The 19621-nt window shown below is 39.4% G+C and overlaps 1 long non-coding RNA gene across 1 annotated transcript; it reads left to right on the forward strand.

The window, feature by feature from the left end:
- The first annotated feature begins 4531 nt into the window (after nucleotides 1-4531).
- On the forward strand, nucleotides 4532-17075 carry LOC137155332 (uncharacterized). The gene is made up of 3 exons (XR_010920423.1): nucleotides 4532-4650; nucleotides 5334-5440; nucleotides 16974-17075. It is a non-coding gene; the product is annotated as an uncharacterized lncRNA (long non-coding RNA).
- Nucleotides 17076-19621: the final 2546 nt, after the last annotated feature.

The following is a 19621-nucleotide window of genomic DNA, read 5'->3' on the forward strand; positions in this document are numbered from 1 at the left end:
GGCCGGGGCTGCAGAGCGTGGGAGCAGTTCCTGCCCATGGGGCTGGGTCACCTGTGCTGTGCCTTCCCTCTGAAACACCTGGCACTGGACACTGTGGGAAGACAGGACATTGGGCTAGATGGACCATTGCTCTTATGAAGCACCCTCCCCTTCGAGCTCTGACTAGCTGCCACAGGGACAGTTTTGGCTTTCAGCCGGGCCTGACCCTCCTACTCTCCTTGTAGGTGCATGTGGCCTCCTCTCTCCCTCCATCCTTTCCCTGACAGGTCTGGCATGGCCCCCCTAGCCCATTGTCAGGATAGCAGTCACTGGGGGTTTCCCTGCCCCTGGGCCTGATTCCAGGCACCGAGATCCTTTCCACTACAGCAATACCCTGGATAACTGCAACTTACAGCAACCTTAGTTGTGAGCGCTTGGTTTCTTCTTAACTGGTGTATAGGGTGACCAGCTGTCCCAATTTTATAGGAACAGTTCCCAGTATTTGAGGCTTTGTCTTATATAGGTGCCTATTACCCGTCACCACCTGGCTCAGTTTTTCACACTTGCTAGCTGGTCAGTCTATGGGTGTATGTATGTGGATGTAGTTCACTAAGTAATAATGGTCTAGTGCTTATGTAACCCTTTCCATCAGTACTTTTCAAACCAGTTTTAAAGGAGGAATGGATTTGTGGGGGGATAGATTTTTTGGGGGGACGAGGGGGGAATCATCCAAAGCCGCTATAAGAGATTTGAATACTTAGAAAATAATAGGAATTCAGTATCCCCATCTCCTAGGGAGCTTTGAAAGTCTCAGCATAGCTGTCTCTCACAGGAATGGAAAAACTTCCCTTGATGCAAATTAAACTCTTCTGTATGGGGAGGATGTGGGAGTACAGATGGAGATAGCATGTGAAAAGTATGAAAATGAATGTTTCCTTATGTTTGAACACTTTTAAAGGTCTATTTTTCCAGTTAATTCATGCTGCAATGGACTTGGTATTTTTGTTAATCTTTCCAAATGCTTGTCTCACAGATATAGGTGGGGAAGAACTGCTGCAATACATACCTTTCGGGTAGTTTATGGCTCAACTATATGTATTTTGCAGTTAGAAAAAAAAAGGCACTGAAAATATGAGAAATGAGAGCAGCTGTAACGACACATCTTGTGAGAGAAAGAACGTATTTCTAGTGGTCAGAGGGCGAACCAAGAGCAAGCTCTTTTGGGTTCTGTTTACAGTTCTGCCACTGAGTTATGTGCCATTGAGCAAATGGCACACTTCTGTGCCTCAGTTTCCCCATTTGCAAAATACCAGTCACCCATAGGTGTGTTTTATGGCTTAATAGCTATTAAGTGCTTTAAGCTGGCCAGACAAAATATTCTCATTATGTGCAAGATATTTGCTATTTCGTAATATATGGACACTATAATGTTTCCAAAAAACACTTATGACTAACGGTATGACAAGTCCTATTTATTATTTTGCTCTAGATTATGTCCAGTAACAAAATAATTAAGAACTCAGATCTTAACACCAAGAATTAAGCATTTTTTCTCCCTCATGTGTAAGTACCAGCTTAAATATGGATTAAATACTTACTGTGTCTGCCAAATCATTGCTACCTCTAACTATCCCCTTCCAATAGAACAGAAGGTGTAGTGAGCATCTGATTATGTAAAGCTGTAAACTCAATGTGCTTCAATGGGTATAACTGAGAGCACATGTGTGCATTGCCATGGGTCCCTCACAAGATTTCTGAAGGACTAACATGCATGTGACTCAGAGGCACACACTCTTTGTATCAACTCATTGGCCTTGCTGCCACCTTAATCTCCTGCTTATGGATCTGAGCCAACGACTGAAGTCAACTGATTTCAATTACTTACCAAGATCAAATTGCACCAGTGCAAACTTATGCTTAAACCAGTGCAGAGTATCTACACTGGAGCCTTTCTTTGGTATCTGTACAAGTGTAATATATATATATATATTATAGATGGGACCAATGAGGCATTTTCTTTTATGGCCAATCATTTACACCAATCATTTGCAAACAATCCTCATTTACTTGCTCTCTGAAAGACATTTCTGTTAAAAGAGTGCCTGTCATGCAGACACAATACAGAGTTTGTGACTTCATTATCTATTCCATGTCAATGGACTGTCCTACACCTAAAATGAAGATCAGAAGGAAAAGCTGCCTTATGCAAAGGAGAGTTCTTACTCAAATACAATAATATTCAACATCAGACAGCTACTACTCTGTAGCATGCAAACAGATTTATGGATATGTTTGATTGGATCCCAGTATCCTTTCCTTATTAGACAATATAGTCAAAGATGACTGAATCAAGTAGTCATACTTTTTTTGGGAGGAGGGGGCTCTATCAGTCAATTCATGCGTACAAAAGACAAGTGCCATATAAAATGTATACAAAAGAGGAGAAATGTTATCACCTCATTTTTCATAAATATAAAGTAGAAGTGTACAAACACCTTCCTACCAGCAAATCCTTCATTCCAAGTCACTCTCTTAAATGCCCTCATTCTTCTCCCAGTGAAATCTGGGGGAGTAAAGGAATTCGGAGGATAAAATTCCTGAAACATCTGATCCAAACACATTACTACTGGTCTAACTTTCAGTTGTTTGGGGATTCTTCCTCCTATCCCTTTTTCTTTTTCCAGAGTAAGGGAGAAAAATACTCCCAAGTCAAATGTTTTCATTTTGTTGTTGAAAAATTCCATGAAAAGCTTTGTACAAAAAGAACATTTTTAGTTTTTTTCTAACTTTTTTTCAGCCTTAAATGCATAATAGTAGCAAGCTACACCATTACATGAAATAACTGCATGTATTTCTCCCATATTTTCACAGTGGAGGAAGGAGGATTCAGTTCATCTCTTACAATGGTATGCCAAGCAACAATCAATAGTGGTGGTTTTAAAAAAGAAGTGCATTCAGAATTATTTAGTGTTTGGTGTCTTCCATAGTGGCTTCTGATGAGTCCTAAAGCCCTAATCCAGCAAAGGTACATACGTACGCATGTACATACACACACACACTTTTGTAGGATTAGACCATAATGGTAGATAAACCTACATGCAAGAATAAATCAAAGGAGGATTAATTTCCATATCGATATGGTCTATACAAGTGTAAATCCCTGTCCTGAGGGAAGATGAATTCCCATAAGAAAACTAAAAATGTACAGCAATTCAAACAGGCAATTCTGCATCAAAATATCCCGACAAAATCATTACAAAGATCCCATAAAGAAAATGGGAAAATCAATATTACAAATTTAAGATTCTTTTTTCAGAGATTAATTTCTAATTTACTGAATTCTTCTGAAAATCTTCAAAAGCTAGGACTGTGGGATCATAGGATCTTTGACCAAGAGAAACTCTGATTTGGATTGGCTTTTGTGGATGGAGGGGGGAGGGGGAAATAGTCATTTCTGCTTGGTCAGACTTGCCTTTACTAAATACATAAGTGACAACCAGGAACAGTTCAGAGGATGCTGCCAAATCTGCAACCATAGAGATCCCTAAATATAGCGGTGCACAGGGGCCAGAAAGCAGCAGGATCCAGTCAGCTGAGCATTCCTCATGTGAGGGAGATCACAGCTGGCCTGACTTCTATCCCACACTTCCCACTCTCAGTGTGTTGGGCACTGAAGGGCATGTGGCCAGAGTGTACTGTATTTTGCCAATCCCCATCTGGCTGACAGCTCCCTGGGGGCCATCACTGGCTCTGTAGATGAAAGCAGGCTTCTCTAAACTGCCTGGAATTGGCAAAACACCAGCCTGAGAATTTGAAAGCCCATAACTAGCTCCCTGACAGCTGTGTTGAGGGCAGCCCTGGTTGGCACAATTACTTTTATTTAATGTTTACATAGTTCATGTGAGATTCTTGAAGCCAGGGTGCTGCAGAAGCACTACAGAGATTAATATGTTATTAATGGAGAGATGAATGAGTGAAATCGATTTTAGAACTTTGAGTTCATTCCTTCAGGAACGTCTACATTGCTTGCTAAATATGAATGTTGAAAGCAGGAAACAACACACCATCAGTTCCATCACAAACACTTCTTATTGCCAAAATGTCACCATTTGCCTGGATTAGAAATAGCAATTCTTCCAGTAAAGCCAGAGTTCCTCCTGTCAGGCAGTGTGAACAGGTTAGTTTATTTAAGTTTGTATTAATTACTGACACTCAGCAAAATCTTATTTTTTTTAAATCTCCAAATCAGTTGGTTTCTGTTTTTTATTTTCAGTTTCCTCCACCATTCACATTATTTTTCCACCTTCTGTCCTTCTTGCAAAACAGATATAGTAACTTAGTTGAAAGTAAATAATATTGTATAAATAAAAAGAAATTAGGGAATCACGAAATGCTTATAGGCTCCCTGTGAGGGAATGTGCTACCCCTTTAAAGGACAGGTGGGAGCTCACAACCAAAAGAGCCTGGGTGTAATCAAGGAGTCGTCTGCGCCATCCTGGGGCAGACCTATTTAAACAGGAAGGAAGAGGAAGCTGAGTAACCAAGAAAATGCATTAAAGATCATGTGGGCAGTTGTGAATAGCAGCCTCTCTTCACTGATTATCTGAAATAGACTTCAGCGACCTTGTTTTGCTGACTCTAAATATGGGATCTTAGAAGTGTGGCTCTGAGGTAAGAGCCTCATGAACTTTTGCAGAGACTGCTCCCTTCCTGAGACTTCTTAAAGAGATATAATTTTTGTTTTGAATTCTCCTCCCACCTTCCCCTTTCTGGGAATTCTCCTCCCCTGCTGAACAGTTTCATATTTTCTTTTGGCTGTCTGTTTTGCCCAGGAATACAATATAGGACTTCCAGTAAGTTAAAGACTGCTAGGCTGAAGTTGGACCAGTATAATTTCATGGATTTAAATGGAGTTACCTCAGGGACAAATTTGTCCAACTGAAATGAACTTATGGTCTTAGATGAATGCACACTTGTAACATGAATATATCAAAGCCTAAAATAAACCCCAAGAATTGGAATCAGTTGAACTGATGGGTGTTCAAAAACATTTCCCAGGAAATGTCACTTTCTCCTCTGTTTTTTCTTAATCAATTGAAGAATTTAATACAAGACCTGACTGTCATTCAACATTTCATTAAAAGCCAGAGAGGAACTTCTAGAATTCATTATTTTTTTAAATAACTATTTCAGGGTGTTCCTCCCACCCCCCTGCAACACCTTCACCGAGTGACCCAAAAGAGCAGTGGTGGTAGCTACTGTACAATAATCAAGATAATATTTTCAGGTTCATTCTCTTTAGGTAATTAATAATAATTGACTGGATTGTCTGAGTTCTGGCTTTTCCTTTTCAGATATGATTTATTCACCAGGGTATTATGTCTGAACGCTTTCTCATGACACACTGTATTGGCAGGAAGCTTCAGGAGTCAATGTGGGGACACTTTGCATCAAGAACATGGTAAATATATCTTACTTATGAGAATGCACAGGGTATACAACACAGTGGGCTAATTCCTCACCTTGGGTTCTGGCTGCTTTGCCTCAGATCAGCCTTTAGTAATTGTTCAGTTAGCTTAAAGTACAAATAAGCGCATCATTTTGACCCTGCTTTAGCAAAGGCCTAGCCACATGTTTAAAGTTAAGCACATGCTAATGTGCTTTGCTAAGTTACAAAAATTGTGTGTGTTTATAAAGAAATACCTTTTTTGTCATCATTTACTAGTGAATGAACAAATCTCCCTATCACTGTGCACCTATGGATGGAACTACAATGTCTATCTAAAGGCGATACTTGAATAACAATGTTCAAACCAGAATAGGGTTATTAAGTTGTGCAGATATTACATTAGGAACTAACGGGCCCTAATAAACAGAGGTTCTTTCTTTTCTCTCCCTACCCTTCCTCCCAGTGGTTTTAAAAGCTGCATTAGCAAAAGTATTATGTAATGATTAAAGCTCAGACCTCCAAATACATTACTCATATTTATTTAGATTTTTTTTTTTTTTTTTTACAATTTCATAGAATATGATGCCAACAAGAAAATCTGTGACTAGGAAGGTTTTTCATTCAAATAAACTGGCAGTTAGTATTAAAATATTAACATACTCTACGAACAGACAGGAAATGGCTGGTGTTAGACAGCAACTGTCCCCAGAAGAAGAATGTGTACATCTGAATATGACTGAGCAGTTTCACTGAGAGAAATATGCAAAACTTCCCCTTTAGGTATGCTTCACAAATTCTTATGTAAATCATAGATTTCACAGGCAAACACAATAATTCCTAGATGCTATCTCTGCCCCTACTGGAAGTACAGGGTCTGAGACTGGTCTCACTTCAGGCCCTGATCCAGCAAAGCACTTGAGCATCCATTTAACTCTAAGTATGTGAGCACTCCCCTTGAAATCAAGTGGCTGAAACCTAAATGGGACTATTCGCATGCTGTGAGCCTAAGCTTACATGCTTTGCTAGCTCAAGGCCTTTCACCACTGTAGATCAGGAATAAACTCCACTGAAGTCCAGTGTGAAAGCGAATCCAGCCTAATTTTAACTATGAAACAAAAATAACACATTTGTGATCCAGTATGATTCATACTTTGAGGTAGACAAAATTGTCATGCCACCTTGATTGATTGTGATCTTGTCAAACTCCCAAGATAAGTGATGGCGTACTGGATCAGCCCTTGAAGGGGAGACTTCCAGAAAAAACCAGGGTCCTGCACAAAGTGGCGGTATTCATTCAATAGACGATGATTTGATACCAAATTAACAATAAGGACACATTATTACTGCAGACATCACTTTTCTGATGAGCTATAAAATGAAGTCTGATTCCTGACCACTTGTGCCATCGGAGCCCTCTTGGCACTTTTTACCCAGAGCCACTCTTGTATCCACAATCCTGAATCTAAAATAGAGAAAGCCTGGGAGAAAATAAAGGGAATGTACCAAAGGAACTCCTCATAGGGCTAAGTTCAGCGGTGGTTTAGAAGGTGGTATTTAGTGCAACAAAGGGGCCTGATTCTCTGTTGCTCTGCAGCTTGTGCAATCATTTACACCTGTGCAGGGTGGGTGTAAAATGCTGTCAAATCAGAATGAATATCTACTCAACATGGGTGTGAATGACTATAACTTTGGCCCGCTGGTCTTCATTTGCACCTTTGCAACCCATCTGATAGAATAAGGATTGCATGGATGTAAATGAGGGCAGAATTTAGCTCAGTTAGACTCCCTTAGCCCCACTTGCTGATTGGTCAAGAAGTCTAAAGTGGTGTACACTTAAATGTCAAGCAGCCAGAATAAGTTGTATGTTAAAGTAGGGAATGGCCTGCTTTAATTATAGGCATTCTTACACCCCCTTGTTAGCTGCTTTTCTTGCTGCATTCTCCTCCTGTGGCCCCTCGGTGTGTGAATTATACCAGTTTACACTACCTTAGCCTCAGTGAATCAAACTAGAGGGGATGCATGAGGGAGAGGTATAAGTTAAACACTGGTAAGTTGGTTCAAGACTTCAGGCTCTAAGTTGGTGTAAAGTACATGAGGGGAGAAGGCTGGAAGACGGTAAAGTTATGCCAACTTCAGCTCTGAATTTGGCCCAATCTTTAAACAAAGAGTAGAAAAACAAATATCAAGCCAAAAGGGAAATGCTGATGGTCAGATCTCAGGTATTGCTCTACCATGAAAAGGCCATTTACCACAAGCAATGTTAAAATACCTCAGGACCCAATCTTACAAACTCCTGAGAACTTGAGACTCCCATTGAAGGCACTCAGCTCCCTGCTGGATCATTCTATTACACCTGAGTAATAGCATCTGATAGGTGGCACTTTTTTTCAGCTGTCTCAGCAAATGTGTGCAAGGTAATTAGCTGTAAATAATGCGCTCTGACCAGCTAGGAACACTTTTCTCAGGTGTCATGTATTGGCATCACATCCACACCACTAAAGTGGCAGGGTTCCAGTTGGAGAGACACAGTGATATGTTACACATGCTGATTTACTGAAGGTTGAACATTCATTAAATGAGAGTGAGAAAGACTTGAGATAAGGAGTAAAAATGTCCTGGAAAAACTAGAAGTATGCAGCACTGGAGACAAGAGAAGACTCCCACTGAAATCATTCCATGCAAAAAGAGATTCCCGATGTGACTTCAAGAGATGATGGCTAATAGCAATGGGGGGCTTCATATTTAAAATATGATCCTCATCTTGCTTAGATCAACAGCTTAAATATTCTTCTAATAGTAAAAAAAAATTGCCATGGAATAAGCTTCAATATATAGTCCTTTCTTAGGAATGACTTTATTGGGAAACTTTTCCTGAATTAGGACTAAGGGCCAATGTTAGGATATAAATACATAATGTAGGTGTATATAAATATTTAGGCCTGTGTATCTGCCTGAGATGGTAATCTGTGGCTGATTTTTGGGCCTGCATGCCTGCCTGAAAGCTAAAGTTGCTGAGATACACGTTAGCAAAGAACAAAGACTGTGTGTTCCTCTTGCCTACCCGCAACAAGATTGGCTTTCTTTATTACTGTGGAAAAGAAAAGGGATGTAGTTAAAATGTTTCAAGGCATAGTGGAGTTGTGATATATGAATGCACAAATGAGGGAAAGCTCTGAATCACAGATGCCAGACAAGGCCAAGCAAGGGAAAGCAATGGAGGTGAAGGGAGGTGTTAAAAAGAAACATAAACATAGGACCATAAAGTGACCATGGCCAAGATGTAACTTCGTTCCCTGCCCCTCTCATGAGGTACAAAAGGGGTTGTACTAAAGCTCCCAGGCCCAGACCCCCCAAAACGGAACATGACCATATACTGAAAGGGGTGGTACCAAGAGTGGGGGAGGGGGAGAGCTACAGGTATAATTAAGGCTACCAAGAAGAAGGAGGGGGGAAGAGGGGACTCCGTCAGCATACAGAACCACAGTCAGGGGAAGAGGGGGATTCGTGTGCACATAGAACTATGGTCAGGGAAAAGAGGGAGTTCTATGGGCTTATAGAACTATATTGAGGTGAAGGGAGCTTTATCAGTGTATAGAAAAATAAAACCCAGTGGTGTGAAGGGCTTGGAGTTATGGTTTTGAGCTTGTCAGTGTAACTCCCAATATAGGCATCACAGATTGCCTGCAGATTGGACTTTGGACCTTTGCTTTCCAGCGAACGGTGTCTGGGAACTGAGAGGAGAAAGGGCTGGGAAGCCCTAACAGCCAAAATTTCCCCTTCCATTTTCTGTGGATGAAGCTCACCTTTGTGCAGAGGGCTGATATGCCACTTCAGCCCTGTTTTGGCTGATTTTGCACATGGCTCTGTGTTTGGCTTCTGCACTGGGGTGAGCACAAGAGCTAGCTGTGCCCAAGGATCTCAGCTGGAGAAGGAAAGGGGAAGTGCCATCTCTGTGTCTCGTCTCTCAGTCAACCTCATGGCCTGTCCTATTGGACAGCCAGAGTCACAAATACAACATTCCAACAAGATGGCTACTTCCCACGTCAGACATGATGGTCAATAGGAAACTCAGAAGACCAGTTATGTCTGAAACCTCCCCACCAACACCAGCACATGATAGATCTTGTCCACATATCCAAGCATGGTGGAAATTTGAGAACTAGTCAAGTTAGTTCCAGAATGCTAGCTGGCCAAGAGACCAACTTATTGCTGTTCTTGGGATGTTCAATAGAAAATTATTTTAAAGGACAGCTAGATGCCTAGATGCCAACTCTTGGGAAAGGAAAGCTACTTGTAGCAGTTGGGCACTGGATAGTAAGGTTCAGGATGTCTCCATTGTGGAAAAACTTGTGCATCCAGTTAGAATCTGACAACAGACAGCTACTGTTTAGAAAGGAGTCCCTCCGTCATTAAGCTCACTGCCAAAGAGCACATGCCAGTGTAAACCAGAACACCAACCTGTGCAAATCTTCTTTGAGTATTTTGTTCTGCCTAATTTGAGAATGTAAATTTTCAAACAAACTTGGAAGAAAGGGGAGGAAAAGTAAAGGACTATCCCAAGATCATGGAAAACATGGTGCAGTCTTTCTATGTGAAATGGAAAACGGAAGTCTGATTAGACAAGGTTGAGGTCAGACTAAATGATCTAATGATCCCTTCTGATCTTAAAATCTGTGAACAATTGTAATTTCTATCAGTGGCACTGATGTATATTGCCTATACTAAATGTATCTGTTGATCCAAATGCATCCCTGGTGTAACTTCATTTACTTCCATTAGGTTATGCTAGAGATTAATTTGACTAGCTATAGTACTGGGAAATCCTTTAACCTCTAAAACATACCATTACGTTTGCTGGAAGGTATGTTTAAATTGTACCTTTTCTTTAAATAAAACTTTACACAATATTTTTTAAATATGTTGCACATCTCATTCCTGCTGAGAACTGCATTGAATCACTAACCTTTAAATCTGAGGTGCTTAAAAATAAATTAGATTGCTGAGCTGAACAGAGTGATGGAGTCTTCTCTTACTTCTCTTACTTTCTGCACACCAGCTGATTACCAAAGGTTCTGATGGCTCTCGCTCAAACGATTAAAAACAGAGTATATGCCACACAGAGCCACAAATTTCATGAATCTATATTAAAGGGAAAGTCTTCTAAAATCCTGAGACTTCTCTCATTCACAGAGCTGGTACACTCCAGATTAGAAAACATTTATCTGCACTCCCTCATCATCATCTAGCCTGGATGGATCAATTTATCTAGGGTCAAGAGCCAATTAATTCTCTCTGATTGCAGAAGGCTATGAAACCTCTATTAACAAGTATTATGCTACGATAAATTGCCTTATGTGCTTTACTGACGTAGTCTAGTGGAAATGAAAGAAGATGAAGACAAGATTTTATGCTCTTTGACACTACCTTTTTCTTACTGAAGAACTAGTAATTTGTTGTTTGCGATCGATCACAAATCATTGGACTCCCATTGTTATAATTATCACTTGAGATTATTTCAAATCAGCTTGGACAAGAGCACTGGAAGAACCAACATGCCCTGGGAGCATGGATAAAATGACCTCAAATATCTTCATCTTTTGCCTTGAATGATTCTGTGGTAGGAAGATGCTGTAAAGCAAATAGAGTAAATCCATATGTTAAATAGCCTTATAGTATTTAATGGAGAAAAGAAATACTTGTGGGTTTTTTCTCTGAGATAAAGGATATTTTGTTGCCACTATACAGGGACTGTAAGTCATTTTTCATGTCAATAACATGGGGCTGAATTGCAGCTCAGGCTGGGAAGGAGAAGGAGAAAAAAACCCACTGTGTATTGTTTTCCTTGAGGCTTGGAAAATTGGATGTCTGCTTGTCTACTGGATTTTAGATTCCCACTCCCCTCCCTGTGCTGTGCACCCACATGTTTTGCAAGTATTTATTTCAGAGGCAAATTCCAATCTGCTACTCAGGAACTCCACCTGGGAGAGTCTGAACATCTGGGACTAATACAGATTTGGCACTGTTTACTCTGGGATGGCAGGTAGAGGATCCCCATTGAATTGTTGTCTCTGGCCCAAACGCCATGTTGATAGTTCCACACCATTGGACAAGAACATGGTGCAAGGAATTTAATTTTATGGATTCTGCACACCAGCTGATGTAACAAAGGTTCTCGTGGCTCTTGCTCAAACAATTAAAAACAGAGTATATGCCACACAGAGCCACAAATTTCTTCCTTTTTTTTAAACCCTAAATTACTGGCATGTGCTCTCCTCTTTAATTCCATTTCAGTGTTATTCTTGTCTGATAATAGTAACATAATCTGGACACTCGGAGGGTGCTTTCAGCTTGATTCTGAACTACCCTATCTTGCACATACATCCCATCCCCTCAACTCTGCCTCAAGTGAAAATCAAAATCTGTATCTATCCATTCAAGGAGGCCAATATGATAAAGGGAGAGAAATTGTTACTTTTCCCCTCATGTGAAAGCACAGTTGCTAAGTGATCCCATGCTGCTGTTTCTAATATCTGCTCTTTATTGTGTTAGGTGCTACTTTGTATGAGTGAAAAACAAATTTTGATATTTAAAAAAATAAAAATTTGTCTGTGTCAAAATTGTAATGACATGGAACCAGAAAAGGCTTATTTAAGATGCTATTTCGACACATGCTAACTGACTGGTTTTTATATTTTAGAGGTTGTGGGTGGCAGGCCAGGGTTAAGAAATGTGTGATGTGGCAAGATTAAATATCCTGACCCCAGGTGAAATACTGGCTTTCCTGACATGAATGGGAGTTTTAAAAAGGCCTGGATTTTATCTCAGGAATTGTGTGTTAGATATGATGGTGCAATAATCATAATCAGGCAAATCCTGCAGTCCTTGCAGGATTCCACAGTCATTAATTTAAAACAGTAAGATCAGAAAATCAAAATCCATCTTGGATTAAATATAATTTGAAATGAGAGCTCTAAAGTTACTTTCAGCTATTTGTTTCTTAAACTATAAAATATTTTCAGTGTCTGGGTTCATGACAATGGCATAGCTATGGAAGAATGCAATTCACTTTGTCAGTATATCTTTGTACGTGAGAGATGCACACAATTCTGAACAAAAATATTAGGTATATTAATATCAATTTATTTGGGATTTTTCACCTTTATTTTTGGTGTCAACTTCCTCCTACCACTCAGATTGCTTGATCAAAGCAGATATTTAAAGGAGTGAGTGTCAGGCAGTGTGTCATACTTCTCCTCAGATACTGGCAGGGAGGAAGTGAATTCAGATAGGTTGGAGGTCTTCCATATAATACAATGACTTGTCTGACATAAAATAGAATAAATTCTGCAGTAGGACACCTTTGGCTAAGTACAGACTGTAACATTCCACTCTGTAATCATCTGATAAATCATGTGGGCCTGTTTCTCAGAATATTTAGTTTTTATAGTCTGCTTGTATTCCTCAATGTGAGCTGAAAGATGGCATTCCCTCTCCCCCATTCAATCACATGGTGGTACAGTATGTCATCCCAGGGCGAATGGGGCCATTAACATTAGGGGAAACTCAATCTGTTTAGTTTTACAAAGAGAAAGTTAAGGGTTGAATTGGTCTCATCTATCAAATATTTGTTTCCCATGCAGATACTTATAATGGACTCTTCAATCTAACAGACACAGGTATAACAAGAGACAATGGCTGGGATTTGAAGCTAGACAAATTCAGAATAGAAATAATGTGGACATTTTTAACAGTGAGGGTAACTAACCATTGGAACAATTTACCAAGGGTTGCATCAGATTCTCAATCACTGGCAATTTCTAAATGAAGTTTGGGCTTTTTTGGGCTTTTTTTTTTTTTTTTTTTTTAAAAGATATGATCTAGTTCAAAGGAATAATTTAGGGGAAATTCTATAAGTTGTATTACACAGCAGGTCAGACTATATGATCACAATAATCCCTTCTGGCCTTGGAGTCTAGGAATACATGACAATGAGAGCATAGTTTGTGGAACCATCCAAACTTCGGCAGTGAAGGTATGAGATGTGCTGAATGGAGAGATCGAACTATCACGGTGACAAAGGAAGGAGGAAGTTGGTTGGTGAGTGTGTGATCTGGCAGAAGTCAATGGGCGTTTCACCTGTGTAACTGAGGGCAGCACTTGGTCTCCAGGCATCAAAGATGGATTTTCTAAAGCACTTAACTTTGGCCTATCTCTGCCTTCACTGATGGTAATGAGAATTTCACCAATAACATCAATGGGAGCGTTTGAAAATCCCACTGTATGTCATTTGCATAGCACAGAGAAAAGCAGATAACATCCTTTTTCTTCGTGTCTTTCAGACACAGATAGTTCAGAAATAACTTTTCCCCCACACAAAAATCAGCAAACATTTTTCTGTCAAAAAAAAAATTATTAAAAAATGTTCAGGTTTTTGATGAAAAAAACCAAAAGCCCCAAATCTGAAAATGTTTGTTTGTTTTCAGCAACTGACAAGAATTCAAAAATTACATACGACGTTTTTTGCAAGCATTTCCATTTTACCAAAGAATCCATTTTCCATTTGAAAGCAAATGTTAATAGAAAATTTTCAACTAGCTCTTCTTTCAGGTGGCTGCCCTGATACCTTGCCAAAGTGAGGCAATAGTACTACAATTGGGTCCAGTTCTTTATTGCTGGGGCACTCAAAATGTCATCTCTAGTGAATAGGAATGCAAGATCAGGCCCTGACAGGAAGAATCTGTTTGTTTTTGTGTATCTTTGCTAAAATTAAAGAATGTTTGATTTCTGAGCCTGCATACTGTGCAAATCACTCCCATCTGTAGAATTATAGCACTGCAGGTTGCATTAAGAATCACAGATACCATGCACAGTAAATTACTTTATCTAATTCACCAGAGAATGGAAATGTGGAAAAAGGGTAATTAAATGACCATGTTCAACCACTGTAATTGCTATATAGAGACTAATGCTGGATGACATGGATAATCCTGCAGTGATGCCTTGTTGAATTTAAAAAAAAAAAAGTGCCCTGATGTCTGTTTAAAAAAGCTAAACATACATGCATACTAAAATTGATGCTTTCATTTTGAGTTTCATTACAATTTCCTTTACAGTGACTGCCCTTTCACGGTTTCCAGGACCATATAGCATATTTTTTCTTTAACCCTACTGAACACTTTTGTTACCAAATTTGCCCGTCACTTTGGAGTATGCTCATTTATTAGAGTTACTTTCCTTGGGGGAGAAGGGGTTGTAATTCAATTAATGTACTGCTTGTGTCACTTGTGTTTTTATATGGAGTTGATAAGCCTCATGCAGTGGGAAAGTTAAATACCAGGTTGATGACATGTATTATCAAGGGATGAGCAAATCTGAGAGGGATCAGACAACGTAATGGCTATTTGGGGGATATGTGCAGCTGTGACAGATCTGTACATATCAAGAGCAGCTGCCATGGGCTGCTGTAACGAAAGTATTGTTGCCCCTTTTGACCTAAGCAGCTAGTCACATTTTGGTGCCCTGGAGATGTTCCAGTTGGACATAGAAATTGATGGAGTCTGGTATTTTCTTTGATGCAGTTTTGTTTATTTACAAAGAAATGTACAAAGTCTGGATTCCTTCTGCACTCAGAGACACCAGAACAAAAGGAGCAGTTCCTTTGCTCCTTTGGGGTCCAACAGACCCCAAATCTCTTTCTCCCGGCTATCTCTAAGCCACATATCCAAGGCTTGTTCCAGGTCTGGCTAATACAGTCTCTTTTTTTGTGGGTAAGTTCTGCAGCACAATCAGAGCTAGGCTCTCAAGCTGGCTTCTAGAAACTTGCCTTTCTGTTCCTCTTAATAGCTCAAATGAATAGCTGTGATGTTGAATTGAGCCAAATAAGCCTTCCAGAGAGTTTCCTCCCTCAAAGGTAGCCAGGCTTTTGCACTGAGCTGATATAGCCTAACCTCTCCCTTCTGGGTCTCAATGGGTTACAAGCAGGGTAGAAAACTGTTGTAAATGTCTAGTTTTACCCAAATCATCTGGCTTGCTTCAGCACAGGCTAGCTGTCTAATAAATTACCAGCATCCAGGTGGGCTTGTATAGCCTGTTCCGAAGCCCATGTTGCCATGGCTTCACTTCTATCAGTAGGTGAGCTACCACCATTATAATGACGTCTGCCACAATCACATGCTTTGATTGCAGTGTAGATATACCATTAATCACTCCAAAGAGCTAGGATTGCAATCAAACTACATGGTTTTCCTAGGGTCATCCACATGGATATCTTCTCTTCTGTACCTCCTGCACCAATGCCAGTGCCCCGATGGTACAGCTCTCTTGGAGCCACTGTGCAAGGACATCCCCCAGGAACAGCCCTGGTAGCAATGTCCCTTTTTAAGGGCACAGTTTCCTAATGGAAGAACTAGGCAACAATTAATGCAGTTTCAGGGAGAAGTTATTAGTGTTGCTATTCCAGTGTTGCCAAATCTCATGATTTTACTGCAGTTCTCATAAGATTTGGCTTTTCTCTTAAGGCCTTAGATCCTGGAAAGATTATAGGAGACTCTCCAATTTTATTTTTTCAAACAAAGCAAGTTTCTAGCTCTTATAGTTCAGGAGAAAAGCTTGGAAACATGGCCATAGTGCACCCTAAGGCTCAGAAACTTGAAGGCAAATTAAAAAAACTCCAAAATGTACTTACATTTTTCTTTTTTAAATCTCATGGTTTTATTTTAAGCCAATGCCATGATTTTTTGTCTGTCATTGTTTAACACTTGAAGTGTTGAAGTTTAACACTTGGCAGTGCTGCTATTCTGAATCACTGTATGGATAGCTGGCACAGGAAGCAATAAAATTTCAGTAAGGCTTAGACAGGAGGCAACGATTTATTGGTATGTGGGACTGTGTAAGAAATAAGTACTGATATTTCAGAGGGTTATAGTTCTACTGAGGCATGAGAATGCTATGCTTTTGAATTGAATAAGGAAAGCTAGCATCACAAATCTATTGCTGACAAAAGATTGCTATGCCTTGTAATGTTTCAAGATCTAAAGAGAGCTTTGTTATTAGATGCTATCATCAAAATGCTGATGGGAAAAATACCCAGTTGTAAGAACTGCTCAGAAAGAGATAATGCTTTTCACTTCAAGATGAGAAAGAGAAAATTAAGTTTAATCCATAGGGAAACATAAGGGAAAATACATGTAGTTTTTATTATGCTGGCAGCAAAGGGGCTAAAGAGAATAGTAACCATAAATAGTCTATTAGTAGGAAGGGACGCAGACCAGAGTGAAGCAACGTAATAAAATATAAAATATGGACAAGCAAGAACGTCAGCTTGAAAGCCCTGATGTGATTATGGTGCTCAAATGTCTCATCAGCCTCAACACTGCTGTAACAGAAGGGAAAGTTGGCAGCTGACTGAATGCAAGAGTGGGAACTAGAGGATTTTTGCAGCAATTGCCTAAGGAAAATTCTCCATCTAAGTTAGCACAAACATATCAGACACAAAGGAATGCAGTTAAAAATACTATGATTTATAAACATATTATTTTATTTGCAGAGCTTCTATCTCTAAAAGCATCTGAAGCTCTTTACGACATGGCAAATACATTAAGGACTAGAAGCAGAAAGCAGTGAAATAAGGCAGAAGACTTGCACAGCATATGATGACGACGACTCTTTCCGTTCCAATAGTAGCTCAGGAGAATGTTAACCAGCAGCTATTAAAGTTAGACATTTTCAAATCAGCAGGTCTCGCTAATTCATATACAAGAGTTTTTAAAAAGCTGGCTGAGGAGCTTGCTGGACCATTACTGTCAATTTTCAATGTGTCTTGGAACAATGGGGATGTTCCAGAAGATGGGAATAAAGCTAATTGTGCCAATATTTTAAAAGGGTAAAAAGAATGACCCGGGTAATTATAGGCTTGTCAATCTGCTATTGATCCTGGGCAACCTAATGGAGCAGCTGATACGGGACTTGATTAATCAAGAATTAAAGGGAGGGTAGTAAAATTAATCTGAATCAATATGGGGTTATGGATAATACATCCTATCAAACTAACTTGGTATCTTTTCTTGATAAGATTACAATTCTGGCTGATAAAGGTAATAGTTGCTGTAATATATTTAGACTTCTGTAAAGTGTTTAATTTAATATCACATAATATTTTGATTAAAAATGAATACTAGAATGATAAAAAAATAACACCGCACACATTAAATAGATTAAAATTGGCTAACTGACAGGTCTCCAACTGTAATTGTGAAAGGGGAATCATCATCAAGCGGGTGTGTTTCCAGTGGAGTCCTATAGGGATCAGTTCTTGGCCTTATGGTATTTAACATTTTTATCAATGACCTCGAAGAAAACATAAAGTCATCACTCATAAAGTTTGCAAATGGCACAAAAATTGGGGGAAATGGTAAATAATGAAGAGGACAGGTCACTAATACAGCGCAATCTGGATCGCTTGGTAAGATGGGTACAAGCAAACAATATGTATTTTAACACAGCTAAATGTATACATTTAGGAACAAAAAAATGTAGGCCCTACTTACATGATGGAGGACTCTATCCTGGGAAGCAGTGACTCTGAAAATGATTTGAGAGTCATAGTGGATAATCAGTTGGACACGAGCACCTAGTATGTTACTGTGGCCGAAACATCTAATGTGATCCAAGGATGCATAATTTCTAGCAGATAAAGGTATATTTCAATCTAATGGTTGGAAGTTAAAGCTAAACAAATTCAAACTGTAAATAAGGCATAACATTTTAGCAGTGGGGCTAATTAACTATTAGAATAATTTACGAAGGTGGTGAATTCTCCATCACTGACTTTTTAGCTCAAGATTGGATTTATTTCTAAAATATATGTTCTAGGAATTATTCTGGGGATGTTCTATGGCCTGTGTTACACAGGAGGCCAGAGTAGATTATCACAATGATCCCTTCTGGCCTTGGAATCTATTAATCATTCTTGTGGAGAATCAGAAGTAGTGTGAGAATACTAGAGATAGGACCAACACATCCCTAGTCCCTCACTTCCAAAATAGGGTCATAGGTAGAACTGACTGGGAATTCTTTGATTAAATTTTTTTTCCACCATAAAATGCAGATTCATACAAACTAAAGCTGTTCATGACATGGGTCAGTTTCCTCTAATCTCCTGACTGGAATGTTTGTGGGGGGATGGTTGGGGAGGGGGGGGAAGCTTTGCAATTATCAAAACAGGATGATTTCAAAACAAAGTTTCAGCTTTTTTAGTTGAAATTACGTTTTGTTTAAAAATTTTAGTAAAGTTAAACTAAACAAAAGTTTTAAAGGGATGAGGGAATTCAATATCAAAATGAAACCATTTGAAACTAACTCAAACCAATTTTTCTTTTAGGTTTGTTAAAGTTCTTGAGATTTTGATTTTTGTCCCAATTTGGGAAGGGAAACTTTTTGAAATATCAAAAATTCTCATGGGATTGGAAAACCATTTTCCACCCAGCCCTAATTATGGGTGCAGAGGGCTCAGCAACAAAGGGATCCCTTCCAAGGATACTGGCTGAGCACTGGTGCACGGTAAGCAGTGACCCCTCATCTTTGGTCTCCTTTCAAGCTATGGCAATGTGCTTGTCTTGTGCCTCTTGTTTCCACCAATGGGCACAACCAGGTGGATCTGGCACACTATCTTCATTTTCCAGCTTCATCGAATATGTTATGTGCTGGTCTCAAAGTGATCCCTCCAGTTGCAGGGCAGAGAGGAAGAAGCTTACTTAACACACCGGCTAAGTGTGAGTAATCATGTCTTGCATGAGTGCCCAGAGTGTATATGTTTTATAGATAAACAGTCTTCAGCAGAGCTGTCTGATAGGCACCTCACACCACTAAGATATTCACTTTAAAAATCGAATTGTAGAATAAATTCAATTATGAGGTTATGGCACGTTACATTCCACATGAACTATAATTCTGTTTTATTTAGCAGCATGTGATTGATACACAGCTGGGGGAAAAACAAGGTGAGGGGAGAGGAAGAAATGAAATGTAAGAAAAGAAATCAGCAGTTTGTGCATGAAAGATTTTTATCATCAATTAAAACTAAACAGATTGAATTCTCATCATGCTTCTGCTTGCATCCCTGGTGGTAATGTATAGTACCTGCAGAGAGAGAAAGATCTGTAAAGAAAAATTGTGAAATGAGTACACAATGAAAAT

This window comes from Emydura macquarii, unplaced genomic scaffold (genome assembly GCF_026122565.2).
Source record: "Emydura macquarii macquarii isolate MOO-44397 ecotype Brisbane River unplaced genomic scaffold, CSIRO-AGI_Emac_v2 contig_1348, whole genome shotgun sequence".
Classification (NCBI taxonomy): domain Eukaryota; kingdom Metazoa; phylum Chordata; order Testudines; family Chelidae; genus Emydura; species Emydura macquarii.